The sequence below is a fragment of the Notamacropus eugenii genome, chromosome Y (genome assembly GCF_028372415.1).
Source record: "Notamacropus eugenii isolate mMacEug1 chromosome Y, mMacEug1.pri_v2, whole genome shotgun sequence".
Taxonomy (NCBI): Eukaryota; Metazoa; Chordata; class Mammalia; order Diprotodontia; family Macropodidae; genus Notamacropus; species Notamacropus eugenii.
Genome location: NC_092880.1, coordinates 8,275,804 through 8,293,689, shown reverse-complemented (window position 1 = coordinate 8,293,689; position 17,886 = coordinate 8,275,804). Strand labels below are relative to the sequence as shown.

Sequence of the window (17,886 nt, the reverse complement as noted above, 5' to 3'; positions counted from 1 at the left end):
TTTTGTATATTTATGTGTGTATACATACAAATATATTAAATATGTGTATGCAGAAATAGATACACATATGCTATATATGTTTGCCTAAATGTGTGTATATACATGTTATATATACACATACGTATACTTGCTCACAAATATATATGCACACACACACACACACACACACACACACATATATATATATATATATGTGGGTGTATACATTTACATACACATACACATACATATGTATAATTTGCTCTTTTGAAATGTAAGCTCCTTGAGGATAGGGGATATTACATTTTTTTCCTCTGTTCTTAGTGCGTGGCACAGCACTTGACGCACAGTAGGAAGTTAGTAAGTGATTGTTAATTCTTCAAGTTAGATATTATTTTTCTTCTTGATTCTTTGAGTCTCTAAGTACATCACAGTTCTGTACTTTGCACTGAATTTTTCAGCATTGTTAGTTCTGGCATGGAAAAATCCCTAGATGATATTCTTATAACACTTTTAGAAGCAATTAAATACAATCTAACAAATGATTTGACTTACAGATAAGTGATCCACAGTGTGTAGTGTGGATAGGAAGTGGGCTGTCCACTTCCTTACAAATAAAAAGGAGGAATTGAGGAAATTGAGGGGATTCAGACAAATGGTTAATTGTGGGCACTGATTAAACCATACTGACTCCATCTTGTGACTCAGTTCTGGAGCTAATTTAATTTCTGTTCAATTGTGGAATTTCTTTCTTGTGAGAAAATTTTATACAATTGTGGGAAATGGGAGAAAACCTTACTGTATTGTTTGGACATAGCACTGTGTGGCTGGAAAACTGGACCATCTTTCCCTATCCTTCACTAAAGATCTAGGCCATGTTGGCCCAAAACTCAGTCACATCCAAGAGTTCTCTCAGTTTTCCATCTCAAGCAACTCCTATATGTTATCTGAAAACCTGCCCCATACTGACCAATCAGTTATTGTTTCCATGTTCCTTTTATTGTTTACAGACACTTGAGAGGAATTGCACCTGTTTCACTTCCCTTCTCCCGATTTGAAAAGTCCCTGGTCTTTCCTACAGGTAGAAATCAGTTTACCTTATGTTGTATTGTTTCCTTTTTATTACTATTAGTTAGCCTTATTTGATTGATTGTTTTTAATATATACAATTCTGTCTCCCCTTTATTCAGGGTGCAGACTGAGGAAGGAGTTTGGTCTTAGTATGTTGGGCAATAATATTAATTGCTTAACAAATTTATATGCTTGGGAGATAGACTCTTTTTTTCCTCAGTCCTTTTGTCTTTCACCTGCCACAAAGTCCCAGAGACACATTGAAGTTCGATGGAATGAAATAGGGGAACAAAGAGCTATCCACAGGTCAAATCTGATGTTTTTGTCAAGAATGACTTCCCCTGCACTTCAAAGAGGCCTTCAAAAAAAGTCTGGACACCACTGGCTGCAGATGTTGGAGAAAAAGCTCCAGTTTCTGAATAGCTTGGTGTCTGAAGTCCTTTCCTTTTCAGAGACTGTAAGTTCTGTGAAGTCACCGAGGCCCGATATGATATGATATGGTATTCTTCAGTGTGAAGAAAGAGAAGTGGCCATGACAATATGGAACTGATAGTCTCTATTGCACTCAAACTTCTAGTATGCATTCTGTTTGGTATTCACTGGAAGGAACTAAGCTCCGTAAATAGACTGACGTGAACTTTACTGATAGATAGTGTCACACACATAGTAATAAATAATATTTTTATAGGACTTACTATGTGGCAAGCACTGTGTTAAGGACTTTACAATTGTCATCTCATTTGGTCCTCACAACAACGTAACTGCTCTTATTATCCCCATTTTACAGATGAGGAAATTGAGTCAACCAGAAGTTAAGGGAATCACACAGGGTGTTGAGGGCCAGGATGAAATGCGATTGACAAGTTTAGGATAGACCTTCAGGGAAACTGTTCTTTGAGACTGTGCTCATTATCATCCAGAATGGCTCTCCACGACCCCCAGATGTTGCTGTCTACTGAGATAGGTAAAAGAACTACAGAAAACAAGGGATATGTAAAATAGATGCTTTCTTGGCTAACAGTCTTTAAGACAATAAGACTGACCAAATCGCTAGGACAGGAGATGAGCAGAATGTCGCGTAGACATGCAGTTTCTGTCTATATATACCCTGACCCTCAGATCAATAAATGGAGTTGGTCTATCTTCTCCCACTTCCCGTGTCTTTCTTCTTCACCACATCACCGAGCCATGTGGGGATGCAGGCCGTCTGCTCCAACAGGGTAACACCGACAGTATCTTAAGTTGGATTTTAACTCAGATGTTCCTCAATGCATGCCTGTCTCTCTATCCACTGCACCAACTAGCTGCCTCCTATACACATATATACCAAGTAAGGAAGAATTTGAGAAGTGTATCATAGCAGCACAGAATTATGGGATTTTAGGGTTATGAAGACACTCAGTGGACATATAGTTCAATAAAATTTTAAAGGAACCTGAACTATAAGATCCCTAACAAGTGACTGTTCAGTGCCATGAATACCTCTTATGAGAGGTAATCCATCACATCTTGAGTCAGCCCCTTCCACTTTGGGGAAACTCAAGTTAGAAACATCATCAACTGATCCTCATATACCGTCAAGTCAAGGCCTTCATCCTCTTAATTTACTAGGTCATAGTATACAATGATGTGAAAATTTTATTCTTTCTTAAATACATTTCTCCCTTGGAATGGGAAAGAGAAGGGCTAGATTAGGAATTATGAAACTTGAAAAAGGAAAAAGAAGGATCACAGAATGACATATAATTCCAAAAATTGGATGCTAGATTAAAAATGGTTACCATTAAATTAAATTTAGAATTTTGTTATTATTCACTCACATCCAACTTTTTGTGACCACTTTTGTGGTTTTCTTGGCCAAGATATAGAAGTGGTTTGCTTTATCCTTCTCCAGCTCATTTTACGGATGAAGAACTAAGGCAAACAGGGTTAAGTGACTTGCTCAGGGTCACACAGTCAGTCAGTAGTGAGGCTGGATGTGAACTCAGGAAGAGGGATCTTTCTGATTCTAGATCCAGCATGTTATTCACTGTGCCACATAGGTGCCCCTAAATTTGGAATTAAGAAGTTTAAGATTAAACTACCATTTGCTATCTATGTGACCTTGGAAAAAGAGGAATTTAGTGTCTTTTATTGTTCTAAATCCAACCATACTGTAATTTTTTGGGAATTTCCTTTTTAGTGCTTCATGCTATGACTTGTAGGAGTGATCATACCACTGCTAATATGCAGATCTCTGATACAGAAAACCACAACTGTCTACACTCAGTACATTACTGTATTGTGAGTTCTTTTTTAAAGGTTTGTCTTGTGATGTCAAAAAAAGTAAATAATGAATCAAAACGACAAGAGTTCAATGATCAATTCAGAAAAGGTTTGATCTAAGATAGGTGTATATTTAAATCAGATATTACTAGTCTTCCTGTATGATGTAGCTGAGAAAGAGATTTCTAGAAATGAGTCCTTATAACATGTTCTCTGGCAACACATGGAAATTGATCAACAAATTTATTATTGGGATTTATTATTGGTATGAAAGGGGCGTTATTATTAAGAGAATTGGGGTATTTCATAAACCAATGTGACAAATGTGTGACTTTTCATATATAAAAGATCAGGGTGCATTTGGAATTCATATAGTATGTTCTGAATTTAGTCAGAATCTTCATTTGGCTAGGTACTCTACGAGTGACTTTGAATTGCTCCCTGTCCTCTCTTTCCCCATGTGTAAGATGTGAGATTTAGAACAGATGATTGATAAAGCCTCTTCTAGCTCTAAATATGGTAATAGAAAATTAGAAACTAGGAAAATAATGATAACAATGATAGTTCTGATTACAGACAACATTTACGTGATGTTTTCTATGTGCCAGGCATTGTGATTTGTGCTTGGCAATTACTATCTCATTTGGTGCCCACAACAATCCTGTGAGGCAGGTGGTATTATTATCCCTGATTTACAGATGAGGAAACTCAGAAAAATAGAGGTCGAGTGACTTACTCAGGGTCATACAAGTAGTAATTGTTTACATTTGGACTCAGGTCTTCTTGATTCCATGTATAATGCTCTATCAACGGAGTTTTCTGTCTCTCTCTCTCCCTCTCTCTCTTTCTCTCTCTCTTTTTCTCCCTCTTTCTTATGCATCTATCTATATAACTTTTACAAAGTGCTTTATATATAATTTACAATATATATATGTATATATATATATACTAGCTTAAGTAACAAAATATTTTTAAAATTATCAATTTTAAAAGTATTTCACATATTTGAATATATTACTTAAATCATTTTAGATGGAATATATAGATTTATGTATATAGTTATCAAAGTAATTTATATTATATAGTTTATAAAATATTATATATAAAAGTACTGTGCAAACTATATAAAAATACTGTACACAAAATATAATGACATTATATATAGTTACAATTAGAAAATATGTAGTATATATAATATATGTGTATAAGTAATATATTGTATATAATACAGAGTGTTATATATATTTACATATATGATAGTTACATATCTTATATGTAGTTTACATAGTATTATATAGAATTATTGTTAGGATTATGTATAGTTTTAAAAATATTCCTTATATAATCATAATAAATTAGTTGAATTATATATGTATATATATACATATATACACATACATATATGTATATATATATATATGTGTGTGTATATAGATGTGTGTGTGTGTGTGTGTGTATACCATCTATCTTTCTCTCTATCTATATTTTCAGTTGATCTATACAGCAACATTATCGGGTAGAGTTTTTTAAAAATTTAATTATTTAACTTTTAACATTCATTTTCACAAAATTTTGGGTTCCAATTTTTCTCCCCATTTGTCCCCTACCCCTACCCCCAAAACACCGAGCATTCTGATTACCCCTATCACGAATCTGCCTTCTCTTCTATCATCCCTCCCTTCCCTTGTCCCCATCTTCTCTTTTGTCCTGTAGGGCCAGATAGTTTTCTACACCACATTGCCTGTATTTCTTATTTCCTAGTAGCAAGAACAGTACTCGACAGTTGTTCCTATAACTTTGAGTTCCAACTTCTCTTCATCCATCCCTCCCCACCCATTCTCTTTGGGAAGGCAAGCAATTAAATATAGGCCATATCTGTGCAGTTTTGCAAATGACTTCCATAATAGTCGTGTTGTGTAAGACTAACTATAATTCCCTCCATCCTATCTTGCCCCACATTGCTTCTATTCTCTCTTTTGATCCTGTCCCTCCCCAAGACTGTTGACTTCAGATTGCTCTCTCCTCCCATTGCCTTCCCTTCCATCATCCCCCCCACCCTACTTATCCTCTTCTCCCCCACTTTCCTGTATTGTAAGATAGCTTTTCATACCAAAATGAGTGTGCGTTTTATTCCTTCCTTTAGTGGAATGTGATGAGAGTAAACTTCATGTTTTTCTCTCACCTCCCCTCTTTTTCCCTCCACTGAAAAGTCTTTTGCTTGCCTCTTTTATGAGAGATAATTTGCCCCATTCCATTTCTCCCTTTCTCCTCCCAATATATTTCTCTCTCACTGCTTTATTTCATTTTTTAAAGATATAATCCCATCCTATTTAATTCACTCTGTGCTCTCTGTTTGTGTGTGTGTGTGTGGGGGGGGGGGTAATCCCACCAACTACCCAGATACTGAAAAGTTTCAAGAGTTACAAATATTGTCTTTCCATGTAGGAATGTAAACAGTTCAACTTTAGTAAAGTCCCTTATGACTTCTCTTTGCTGTTTACCTTTTCATGCTTCTCTTCATTCTCGTGTTGGAAAGTCAAATTTTCTTTTCAGCTCTGGTCTTTTCATCAAGAATACTTGAAAGTCCTTGATTTCATTGAAAGACCATTTTTTCTCCTGAAGTATTATACTCAGTTTTGCTGGGTAGGTGATTCTTGGTTTTAGTCCTAGTTCCTTTGACTTCTGTAATATCATATTCCACGCCCTTCGATCCCTGAATGTGGAAGCTGCTAGCTCTTGTGTTATCCTGATTGTATTTCCACAATACTTGAATTGTTTCTTTCTAGCTGCTTGCAATATTTTCTCCTTGATCAGGGAACTCTGAAATTTGGCCACAGTGTTCCTAGGAGTTTCTCTTTTTGGATCTCTTTCAGGCAGGGATCGGCAGATTCCTTGGATACTTATTTTGCCCTCTGGTTCTAGAATATTAGGGAAGTTTTTCTTGATAATTTCATGAAAGATGATGTCTAGGCTCCTTTTCTGATAATGGCTTTCAGGTAGTCCCATAATTTTTAAATTGTCTCTCCTGGATCTCTTTTCCAGGTCAGTTGTTTTTCCAATGAGATATTTCACATTATCTTCCATTTTTTTCATTCTTTTGGTTTTGTTTTGTGATTTCTTGCTTTCTCACAAAGTCATTAGCCTCCATCTGTTGCATTCTAATTTTGAAAGAACTATTTTCTTCAGTGAGCTTTTTAATCTCCTTTTCCATTTGGCTAATTCTGCTTTTGAAAGCATTCTTCTCCTCATTGGCTTTTTGAACCTCTTTTGCCAATTGAGTTAGCCTATTTTTCAAGGTGTTATTTTTCTTCAGCATTTTTGGGGTTTCCTTTAGTAAGGTGTTGACCTGCTTTTCATGCTTTTCTTTCATCTCTCTCATTTCTCTTCCCAGTTTTTCCTCCACCTCTCTTACTTGATTTTCAAAATCCTTTTTGAGCTCTTCCATAGCCTGAGCTCATGGTATATTTCTTTTGTATGTGTGGGATACAGAAGCCTTGATTTCTGTGTCTTTCCCTGATGGTAAGCATTGTTCTTCCTCATCAGAAAGGAAGGGAGGAATTATCTGTTCACCAAGAAAGTAACGCTCTATAGTCTTATTTTTTTTTCCCCTTTTCTGGGCATTTTCCCAGCCAGTGACTTGACTTCTGAGTTTTCTTTCCACACCCACCACACCTCCAGATCTGCCCAGCCAGCGATTTGGGTCTGAGATTCAAATGCTGCACTCTAGCCTCAGGGCTTTGGGTGGGGGCGGGGCTGCTATTCAGTGTGCTATTAAGTTCAAGTGCTCAGGTGGGCGCAGGGCTGCCACACCGGACTCAGTTCCCTCAGAGGGTTTGTGCAGAGACCTTCAACAATATATCAGGGCTCCTGCCTGCTTGGGGAGACCCTGTCCACCACCACCCCTGCTGCTGCCTCCCGAGGGGACCTGAGTTATGTGGACACCCCACTCCCCTCTCGACCAGCCAAAGAGACCCTCTCACCAACCCTTGTCACCTGTGGGTGGAGGGACCTGCGCGGCCGCTGGAGATTCTGTCCCCGAAGCCTGCTCGGATCTGTTCCTCTTGGTGCCGCATGGCCAAGGCAGGGCTGGGCTCCGCTCAGGGTCCAGTGCGCAACGGACCTTTGGTGTCTGTTTTCAGGGCTCTCTGGAACAGAAATCTCGTCTGCTCCGTTGTTCTCTGGTCCCTGCTGCTCCAGAATTTGTTGGGAGTTCTTTACAGATATTTTATGGGCTGTGGGTCAAAAGATAATATTTGTAACTCTTGAAACTTTTCTCACTATCTGGGTAGTTGTTGTGATTATACTCACACACATATTATATACATATCTACATACATATATGTATGTATGTATACATATGTATGTATGTATGCATATATATATGTATACATACACATAGAGCACAGGGTGAGTTGAATAGGAAGCTGTTATATCTATAAAAATAAAATTAAGGAGTGATAGAGGAATATATTGGAAGGAAAAGGGAGACATGGAATGGGGCAAATTATCTCTCATAAAAGAGGCAAGAAAAACCCTTTTCAATGAAGGGGAAAAGGGGGAGGTTAGAGGGGGAACGTGAAGCTTACTCTCATCACATTTGGCTCAACAAAGGAATAGCATGCACACTCAATTTGGTATGAAAATCTGTCTTACAACACAGGAAAGTAGGGGAGAAGGGACAAGTTGGTTGAGAGGGATGATGTAAGCAAGGGCAAATGGGAGGAGGGAGCAATTAGAAGTAAACATTCTGGAGAAGGGACAAGGTCAAAGGAGAGAATAGAAGAAATGAGGGTCAGGATAGGATGGAGGGAAATGTAGTTAGTCTTACACAACATGACTATTACGGAAGTCATTTGCAAAAGTACACATGTGTAGCCTCTATTGAATTGCTTGCCTTCTCAGTGGGGATGAGTGGGGAGGGAGGAAGGAAGAGAAGTTGGAACCCAGAGTTTTAGGAGCAAATGCTGAGTATTGTTTTTGCATACAACTGAGAAATAAGAAATACAGGTAATGGGGTATAAAAATTTATCTTGCCCTACAGGACAAAAGAGAAGTTGGGTATAAGGAAAGGGAGGGATATCAGAAGGGAGGGCAGATTGGTGGAAGGGATAATCAGAATGCTTGGCGTTTTGGGGTGGGGAAAGGGAGAAATGGGGAGAAAATTTGGAACTCAAAATTTTGTGGAAATGAATGTTGATAACTTAATATAAATAAATAAATAATTTTGAAAAAGTAAGTGTAGTGGGAGAGAGTCCACTAAGACCAGTCCTTGGAAACCTATGTAACAAGCTCAGAAAATCGATTCTCCATAAAAGAATCGGCTGTCCTGCTGTCCACCATGGAGTTAGCAGACCTGAACCTAGTTACAAAATATCTTACACATTCTCTAAAATCTTTCCATGGCACCTTTATTACACATTTTTATAACTCTCCCAGAAACAGTCTCCTCAGTCTCTTTCATGTAGGAAATTGCATCAGTTGAGTATGCGTGATGCTTTCTAAACAGGCTTCCAAGGACTGGGCTTATTGGTCAGCCTTCTCACTCCAGAAAGGACAGCTCTCTGAGAGGGGCTAAGGGAAAAACCACGAGGGAAATTTAGGTAATATCAAAACAAAAGACCTTAATAAATTTATTTTAAAAAAAAAGAAATTTGGACACCGCTAAAGGCAAGTAAGAAAGAATTAAAACCCCAAATGGGGTCATGAATAGTCAGATGTGAGTGAAAGGAATGAACAAAAATAACAACAACAAAGCCAATGGATATTTTCTCAGAGAAAGATTTTTTTTAGGTGCATACAATTGCATTCATATCTTACAAGGACAACTAATAACATTAATCTGCTGTTATTGTTTTTTTTTTTTTGATACATGGCCCAAAGTTAGAACCTCCTGCTCTAAATGTATACTCTAGTGAATTACCATAGGTGTTACTCAAATAAAATGGAGAAACGGAGTACACAGTGCCCCCCTCAATTCCGTCTACACTGAAAGACTTCAAAACAGAAATAATGCTTTTAAGTCTTTAAGCTCCAAATTTCATTTATTTTCTGCCCTACATTTCTTATTTAGGTCCTTGCCATTCCTTAAAATTTATGGTTAAATATTTTGCAGTGCTTTGTTTCTTTTTGTTTGTTTTAAATAAGAAAATTTTGTCTGCCTTGTTCTCTTCTTTAACTTAATCTCAGTTGTCCTAATAATAGACTTTCAGTTTAAAAGTTTATGCCCGAAGGGATTCATTAAGAACCATGTTTATGGGTTTTTTTTTCTTTATTTTGGTTCCATAGAATATTTAAAGGAATCAATTCCATAAGAATCACTAGAACAGGTAATTAGTGCAGTGGCAATGAGAACATCAATTAAGTAATCAGTAATAAAAACGTAAAAATTGTTTCTTCTATTAATGTTTTCTTCTATTCATGCCCTTTGGGCATTGTAAAACTATGTTCTTTGTCCCTGGGGGAACTTAGAAACTGTTTTGCCCTTATTACAATCATATTTTCACTTAAACATACCTCTGGGTAGGAAAAAAATTATCAAATAATTTTTAAATGTTTTCACTTTAAAAGCAGAATTTACACAGAGGTATGGTATGAAAAATTTATATGGATTAGAAATGCCTGAAATAAGGGAGTGATTGCCATAAGGATAATTTTCTTTACAAAATATAGAGATACATAATCTACTAAGTTTTTGGCCTTATCATATTAAATGAATCATTTATACTCAATCTGAATGCAAAAGCAATATTTTATATGTACAATATTCCATTTCAGAAATAGAAAAGTCATGTACCTCAAAGATGTTGATATTCCCATGGATATAAGCTAGTTAATTCCTACATCAAGACGCTTCATCCCATCCAATTGTTTGCCAATCACACAAATAGCTTTTCTTGTCTTCTTATGAACCATCTACAGAGAGCTAACCTAAAGTAGGAGAAAAACAGCAATAGTAAAGCTACTTAAAGAGCCAGAATTTTTAAACTACTTCCTAATGATCAGATTAAAATGGATATATTGCCTAAACTATACTAAATTATTCATTAAACTAAACTCCCATTTTTTATTGTCTATACTTATTTTAAATGGACATTTTCTTTCTCTGTCTTGCTGCTGGGATTTGTTAGTAATATATAGAAACAATGATGATATACCTGGGTTTATTTTATATCTTACAACTTTGCTGTGGTTATCATTTTAAGTAGTTTTAGTTGATTCTCTAGGATTCTCTAACTACACCATCATATCATCTGCAAGAGGTGAAAGCTTTATTTTCTTTTTGCCTATTGTAATTGCTTCAATTTATTTTTTTCTCTTATTGCAAATGGTAACATTTCCAGTATAGTATTGCATAATAATGGTGTTAATGGGCATCCTTGTTTCACCACTCTTCTTACTTACTTCTAAGCCTTTAGTTTATGCCCTTTAATAATAGTACTTGCTGATGGTTTTAGATGTACTTATTTTTTTAGGGCAAACTTCATTCGTTGCTACGTTCTCTAGGGTTTTTAATAGGAATAGATGTTGTAGTTTCTCAAAAGCTTTTTTTTCAGCCTTTACTGAGATAATCACATGTTCTTAATATTATTATTGATATGGTTAGTTATGCTGTTTTCCTAATATTGAACCAACCTTGCTATCCTAGTATAAATCCCACATGATCATAACGTATTATCTTCAAGATAAATTGCTGGAATTTGTTTGCTAATATTTTATTTTAAAATTTTGCTTCAATATCCTTCAGGAAAATTGATCTACAATTTTCTTTCCCTATTTTGGCTCTTCCAGGTATAGGTGATAGCAACATTTTTTTATCGTAAAAATAATCTAGTAGGACTCCTTTGTTCATTTTTCCAAATAGTTTACATAATATTGGAATTAATTTTTCTCTAATGTTTGGTAAAATTCACATGTAAATTCATGTGGCCATAGAGATTTTTTTTTTAGGTAATTAATTACCTAAAATTGTTTGTTTGATTTCTTTTTCTAAAACTATTGTACTTACTCTATGGTTAATGTAGGCAATTTGTGTTTTTGTAAATATTCATCAATTTCATTTAGACTGTTAGATTTCTTGGGATATTGTTGGGGAAAATAGTTCTTAATTACGATTTCAATTTTCACTTCATTGGTGGTGCATTCACCCTTTTCAGTTTTGATACTGGTAATTTGATTTTCTTCTTTTCTTTTTTAAATAAAATTAATCAGAAGTTTATCTGTTTTATTGTGCCTTTTATAATACCAGCTCTTAGTTGTATTTGTTATGTCAGTACTTTTTTCTTAATTTCAATTTTATTTGCCACTCTTCTGACTTTCAGAATTTCTAATTTGGTATTTAACAGGAGATTTTTTATTTGTTCATTTTCTAGCTTTTGTGGTTGCATGAAGAATCCTGGTGACTACCTGTGTGTACTGGGGCCTCAGGTACTGGTGACTTGCTCACTGTGCTGGGATGACCCAGTCCTGATTTGGCCTGCATTATGCGGCTGGGAATTTACCTTCAACTCTGGGGCTGGAGTTCTCACAACTTGTTGATATTGCTGCCACTTGTTAATTCTAGACTACATTCATTTTGAAACCAATCAATATTTTCACCTTTAAAGGACATTTATTCAGTTGGTTTCATTTTTATCAGTCATTTATTTCCGGAGGGAGGGGAAAGGAAAGGGAAGTATCAGGGGATGTCATGAAGCAGAACAACGTGGCATTACAAAAAAAATTAATTGTAGACAAGAGCCGTTCCAGACGAGGTCACCTTATACCAATGACTCTCATGTATAATTCCTTTGATTTTTGCATGATATATTACCATTTGAAATCATATAATAAAATCTATTGACAAGTTACTTGAAAACCCAGAATCTACTAGTAATTTTTCTAAATAGCAAAATATGGAAATAAAAAATCATTTTTGATAACTTAGCCTGCATCATGGCCAAGATGGTTTTGTCTCTGCAGTAACTCATTTGCCTTTTAAAAATTTTCCAAGTAACAGAACAATTGCTCGAAATTAAGGAACATATTCCCTGCGACCACTAGCCATCAAGATTTCTATAGCCTGGAGACCTGAAAACAGGGGGTGTATGTAATGTTCAGGAGGATGAGCACCTTTGGTGTAATGACCTACTGATATCTTTTCAGATGTACATATTCATCTTTTGTTTCTCCTTGTTGCCAAACACTCACTAGGGACTCAAAGAAGCTATAGCATGTGCAGCATTCAAACCCCAGCAAAAACTGTTTTGGATGAAAGAATAAGACAAGTTGAGGATAATCAAAAGAGATCAGGTGGGTAAGGCAAGCAGATATTTACTCCAAGCACGTGACGACTTGTCTCATTGAAATGGGTGAATGAGAACAATTTGTTCCAGTGGCCACGACGGCAGCTGAAGCAGGCATTGTGGAAGAGTTAGAGCTTGGTTAGACTTCGAAGACACCAAAATTATCCTCTATATCCTGGGTATTCACCAATCATCCTGATTTTGTCTTGCCACTGTATGTCAATGACTCAGAAATAGAGTGCGGCTGAAGGCGTTGTGCAAAACTGCTTCACTTAAAGTCAGTCCACACTTGAGCCAATTCATCACGAAGGATGTCATTGGTCCACTTCAAAAATGAAGGATGAACAACTGCTTGACAAAACAGTCAGTCAAATAGAGAAAATATTCAGTAATATGCATGGTTATTTTGTCCTCCAGGTAAACTAGATTAGGTTTTCCTTGAAGAGATAGTTTTCTCGAGTACTTGCTGGAAGTCTAAGTTCATGACTCCTATCTGTGTTCAGAAAGGATATAATGTGGGCCTCTGATTTCACTTGTCCAATTGTGTGAAACTTAAAATTTTAGGTCTTTCCTAGGGCAAGTGAAGATTAAGAAACTTGACCAGGTTTACATAATTACTATATGTGAAAGGAGAGATTTGAACCAGACATTCTGACCTCTGATGTCAGGTGTCTAATCAATATTCATCGTTTTGTCTCTTAATTAAAAAAAAAAATGGGAAACCACTTTTACTTTCCTCTGACCACTCCTACTACCGGGGATTACTCTTTCTTGTTATAGAATATATTTCCAGTGTCTAAGCCAACAATCTTAATAACCCAGTGTGTAATTTAGGAGTCCAGCATGCTAATCTCCCCATGAGAGATCCTCTCAGTTAAGATGATATAGTTTTTCAAGGAACAATTTGTGTCATCTTTGAAACAATTTAGCTTTTTAAATTTTGTCCTCCTTTAATGACCATGTCAACTCCTACCAACTGTAGAAAATACTTTATTTGAGAGGAGTTCTGTACTAAACAAAAATTGGGAAATTGGTCTCATGATAGTTCAGTTCCCTTTCTTCCCAATGACCTTCCTAAATTCTTAGAATTATGCCAAAGTAGAATAAACTTTCACAAAGAGTAGTGGAGTAACTAGTGGTCTTCAAGTTATCACAAGGTGTTGGGGGTGTAGTAAAGTAGATTACTAAACAATTATTCTTTAGGCTGCATATTCTCTAGAATCACATTTAGCTTAAAGATATTGAAAAATTCCTTATCCTATGGCACCACTTGTTTGGAGATATTCTGTCCAACATTTTTGGAGTGCATTTTCCACATCTTTGTTTCTCAAGCTGTATATAATAGGGTTAAACATGGGGAAGACCACAGTATAACAAGCAGTAACCACTTTATCTGTGTATGGAGAGTACTTTGTGGTTGGACATAAGTACATGAACAAAAGTTTCCCACAGAATAAAGCTACAACTATTAGGTGGGAGGGGCAAGTGGAAAAGGTCTTACTTCTTCCTCCATATCATTTGATGTTCAGAACTGTAATGAGGATACAGAAGGAAGAAATAAAGATGATCATAAAAGTGCTCATCTGCAAGAAGCCATATAAAGCAAAGAGCAGAAACTCATTGAGGGAGGTGTTGACATAAGACAAAGCTAGTAATGGTGGCATGTCACAAAAAAAATGACTGATAACATGGGATCTGCAGAATGGCAAACTGAAAGTCAGAGACACATGAACCAGTTGAAGTCATGCTTCCACCGAAATAAACCAAGACAATGAAGGAAACACACACTTTCCTGGGCATAAGTGTTAAATATATCAAAGGGTTACAGATTGCTGCAAAGAGGTCTAAGGCCGTTTCAGCTAGAGTGAGGCATTCTGCATCAGCAAAGTAAGCAAAGAAGTGCATTTGAATAGCACAACCATATAGTGAAATGCTCTTCTTAGATGACAAGAAGTTTGCTAGCATCTTGGGAGCTGTGGCTGTGGAATAGGTGATGTTCAGAGAGGAAAGATTACAGAGAAAATAAAAAACAGGAGTTTGAAGATTTGAATCAATATTGACCAGGAATATCAAGCCAACCTTTCCCACCAAGGTCAAAACAAAAGGAAGAGAGTGATGCTGAGTGGCAGGTATTCTGTGAAGCTGACAAAAATAAACTCATCTGGTGCAGGATAATTCCTCTCAGTCATCTTCTCTGTTGGGAAGACCTTCACAAATGAGATGAACAGTAGGTGGGGTTATCAGTTGGGGTGTGGGTTATAGGATAAATCCAGAACCGTGTTCTATCTCTCTCACTTCCGTGAAAATGAATAGAGAGATAAGAATGTCTTTCCTGTTTTATCAAGAAAACATCCATGGGGCGGGGGAGGGAGGGGTGCGGTGAGTCAAGATGGCAGCGTAGAAGGATAGACCTGTAGAAGCTCCTCTCCATTGCCATAAAACGCCTGTAAAAATTATTCTAAGCGAATTCTAGATGAACAGAAGTCACTTTCCAGACCTTCCTGATAAAAAGGCCAGAACTCAATAAGAAATTCCATCTTCAAATGCAGGTCTCAAGAGAGGCATAAAAAGGTAACCAGAGGAAAAGAAAACTTTCTACTCAATTTGGAAAAACTGTTAACCTCACTACAAGGGAGGATGATACTCTTTAATCCAGATAACTGTATATCTAAAATGAAATATAAAAGGGATATTCAGAGATAGAAGGAACAGGTATAAAGTAAATTATGTGATGACAAAAATGTAGTTTATGCATACGAAGGGACTGTAGCAGGACATGTAAAAAGGTGGAAGCAGAAAATGATAAATCACATGACAGGAAGAAGTCCAAAATTATATTACAGTAGAAGTAAAGAGGGAAGGGATACGAGTATAGTTTGAGAGGTACTCTCATCTGATTTGGTTCAAGGAGGGAACAATAAACTTAAGTATATAAATCTAACTACCTTTATAGGTAATAGGAGTGGAACGGGGAAAGAAACGGGAGGGAGTCTAAAAGAGAGGGAAGAAGTAGTAAAGATAAAGGGCAGTAAAATGAAGGGGGGCCGAAAGAAGGAAGGGAAGACTCTGGGAGGTGGTGGCAAAAAATTAAAATTCTATTGTGGAGGGGAAGGGAGAGCTAAAAGCACAAACGGTGGGAAAGACGATGGAGGGAAAGAAACAGATAGCAACCTTAACTGTGAATATGAATGGGATGAATTCTCCTGTAAAACGGAGAAGGATAACAAAATGGATTAAAGGAAAAATGGAAAAATATGTTGTTTAAAAGAAACACACTTGAAACAGGGGAATACACACAGGGTAAAGGTAAAAGGTTGGAGCAGAATATATTGTGCTTCAGCTGATGTAAGAAAAGCAGGGGTAGCAATCCTAATCTCAGACAAAGCAAAAGCAAAAATAGATCCAATCAAAAGAGATAAGGAAGGAAACTATACCCTGCTAAAAGGCACTATAGAAAATGAAGCAATATCATTAATAAACATATATGCTCCACGTGGTAAGAAAGAAGAAAACCAAATTTCCAGTATGAAATGAAAGGAGTGAACTCACCTCCCATGAGGAGGAAACTAAAACAATAATTAAAAATTACTTTGCCTAACTTTCTTCCCATAAATTTGACAATCTAAATGAGATGGATGATTATGTTACAAAATACAAATTTCTCAGATTAACAGACGTGGAAGTTGAATACTGAAACAACCCCATCTCAGAGAAAGAAATTGAACGAGTCATCAATGAACGCCCTAAGAAAAAATCTCCAGGGCCGGATGGATTTGGAAGTGAATTCTATCAAACATTAAAAGAACAATTCATTCCAATACTATATAGACTATCTGGGAAAATTAAGGAAAGAGTCCTCCCAAATTCTTTTTATGATAAAAATACGGTTTTGATACCTAAACCAGGGAGAGACAAAACAGAGAAAGAAAATTATAGATCAATTTCTCTAATGAATATACACGCTAAAATTTTAAATAAGATTTTAGCAAAAAGAATACAGCAACTTATCACGAGAATAATACATTTTGATCACGTAGGACTTACTCCAGCATTGTAGGGCTGGTTGAATACTAGGAAAACTATTACCATTACTGATTATATCAACAACAATCCTAACAGAAACCACATGACAATCTTAATAGATGCAGAAAACGCTTTTGACAATGTACAACACCTATTCTTATTAAAAACACTGGAGAACATAGGAATAAAGGGAACTTTCCACAAAATAATAAGCAGTATCTATCTAAAAGCTTCAGCAAGCTTTATGTGCAATGGAGATAAGCTAAATGCAATTCCAATAAGATCAGGGGTGAAACAAGGATGTCCATTATCACCACTGTTATTCGATATGGTACTAGAAATGTTAACTGTAATAATTAGAGAAGATAAAGAAATTGAAGGAATTAGAATAGGCAAAGAAGAAACTAAGGTATCACTCTTTGCAGAAGATATGATGATAAACTTAGAAAAACCCAGATATTCAAGTAAGAATCTACTTGAAATAATAAACAACTTTGGCAAAGTTGCAAGTTTCAAAATAAGCCCACACAAATCTTCTGCATTTCTGTATATTACTAACTAAGTCCAAAAGCAAGAGAGAGAAAGAGAAATTTCATTTAAAGCTAGGGTAGACAGTATACAATATTTGGGAGTCTACCTACCAAAACAAATCCAGGGACTATATGAACACAATTACAAACCATTTTTCATTCAAATAAAGTCAGATCTAAGTAAGTGGAAAAATATCAGTTGCTCGTGGGTAGATCGGGCAATTTAATAAAAATGACAATTCTACCTAAATTGATTTACTTATTTAGCGCCATACTAATCAAACTATCAGAAAATTACTTTCTAGAGCTGGAAAAAATAATATCAAAATTCATCTGGAAGAACAAAAGGTGCAGAATATCAAGGGGAATAATGAAAAGAAAAGCTAGGAAAGGTGTCCTAGCTCTACCAGATCTCAAAATGATGAAGGAGCAATTATCAAAACCACTTGGTACTGGCTAAGAAACAGAAGGGTAGACCAGTGAAATCAGTTTGGTACTCAAGACACAGTAGGCTACGAGTATAGCAATCTACTGTTTGATAAACCCAAGGACCCCAGCTTCTGGGATAAGAAATCACTGTTCAACAAAAATTGCTGGGAAAGCTGGATAACAGTATGGCGGAAACTAGGCATATACCAGTGCCTGACACTGTACACAAGAATAAAGTCTAAATGGGTTGATGATCTAAGTATAAAGACTGTTACTATAAACAAGTTGGTGGAGCAAAGAATAGTGTA

At 36.2% G+C, this 17,886-nt stretch overlaps 2 pseudogenes; one reads left to right on the top strand and one right to left on the bottom strand.

The window, feature by feature from the left end:
* The window catches only part of LOC140516776 (probable E3 ubiquitin-protein ligase TRIML1), a 237,614-nt pseudogene that overhangs the window by 206,463 nt on the left and 13,265 nt on the right, over window positions 1-17,886 (top strand).
* On the bottom strand, window positions 13,824-14,785 carry LOC140516667 (olfactory receptor 5AS1-like; annotated as a pseudogene).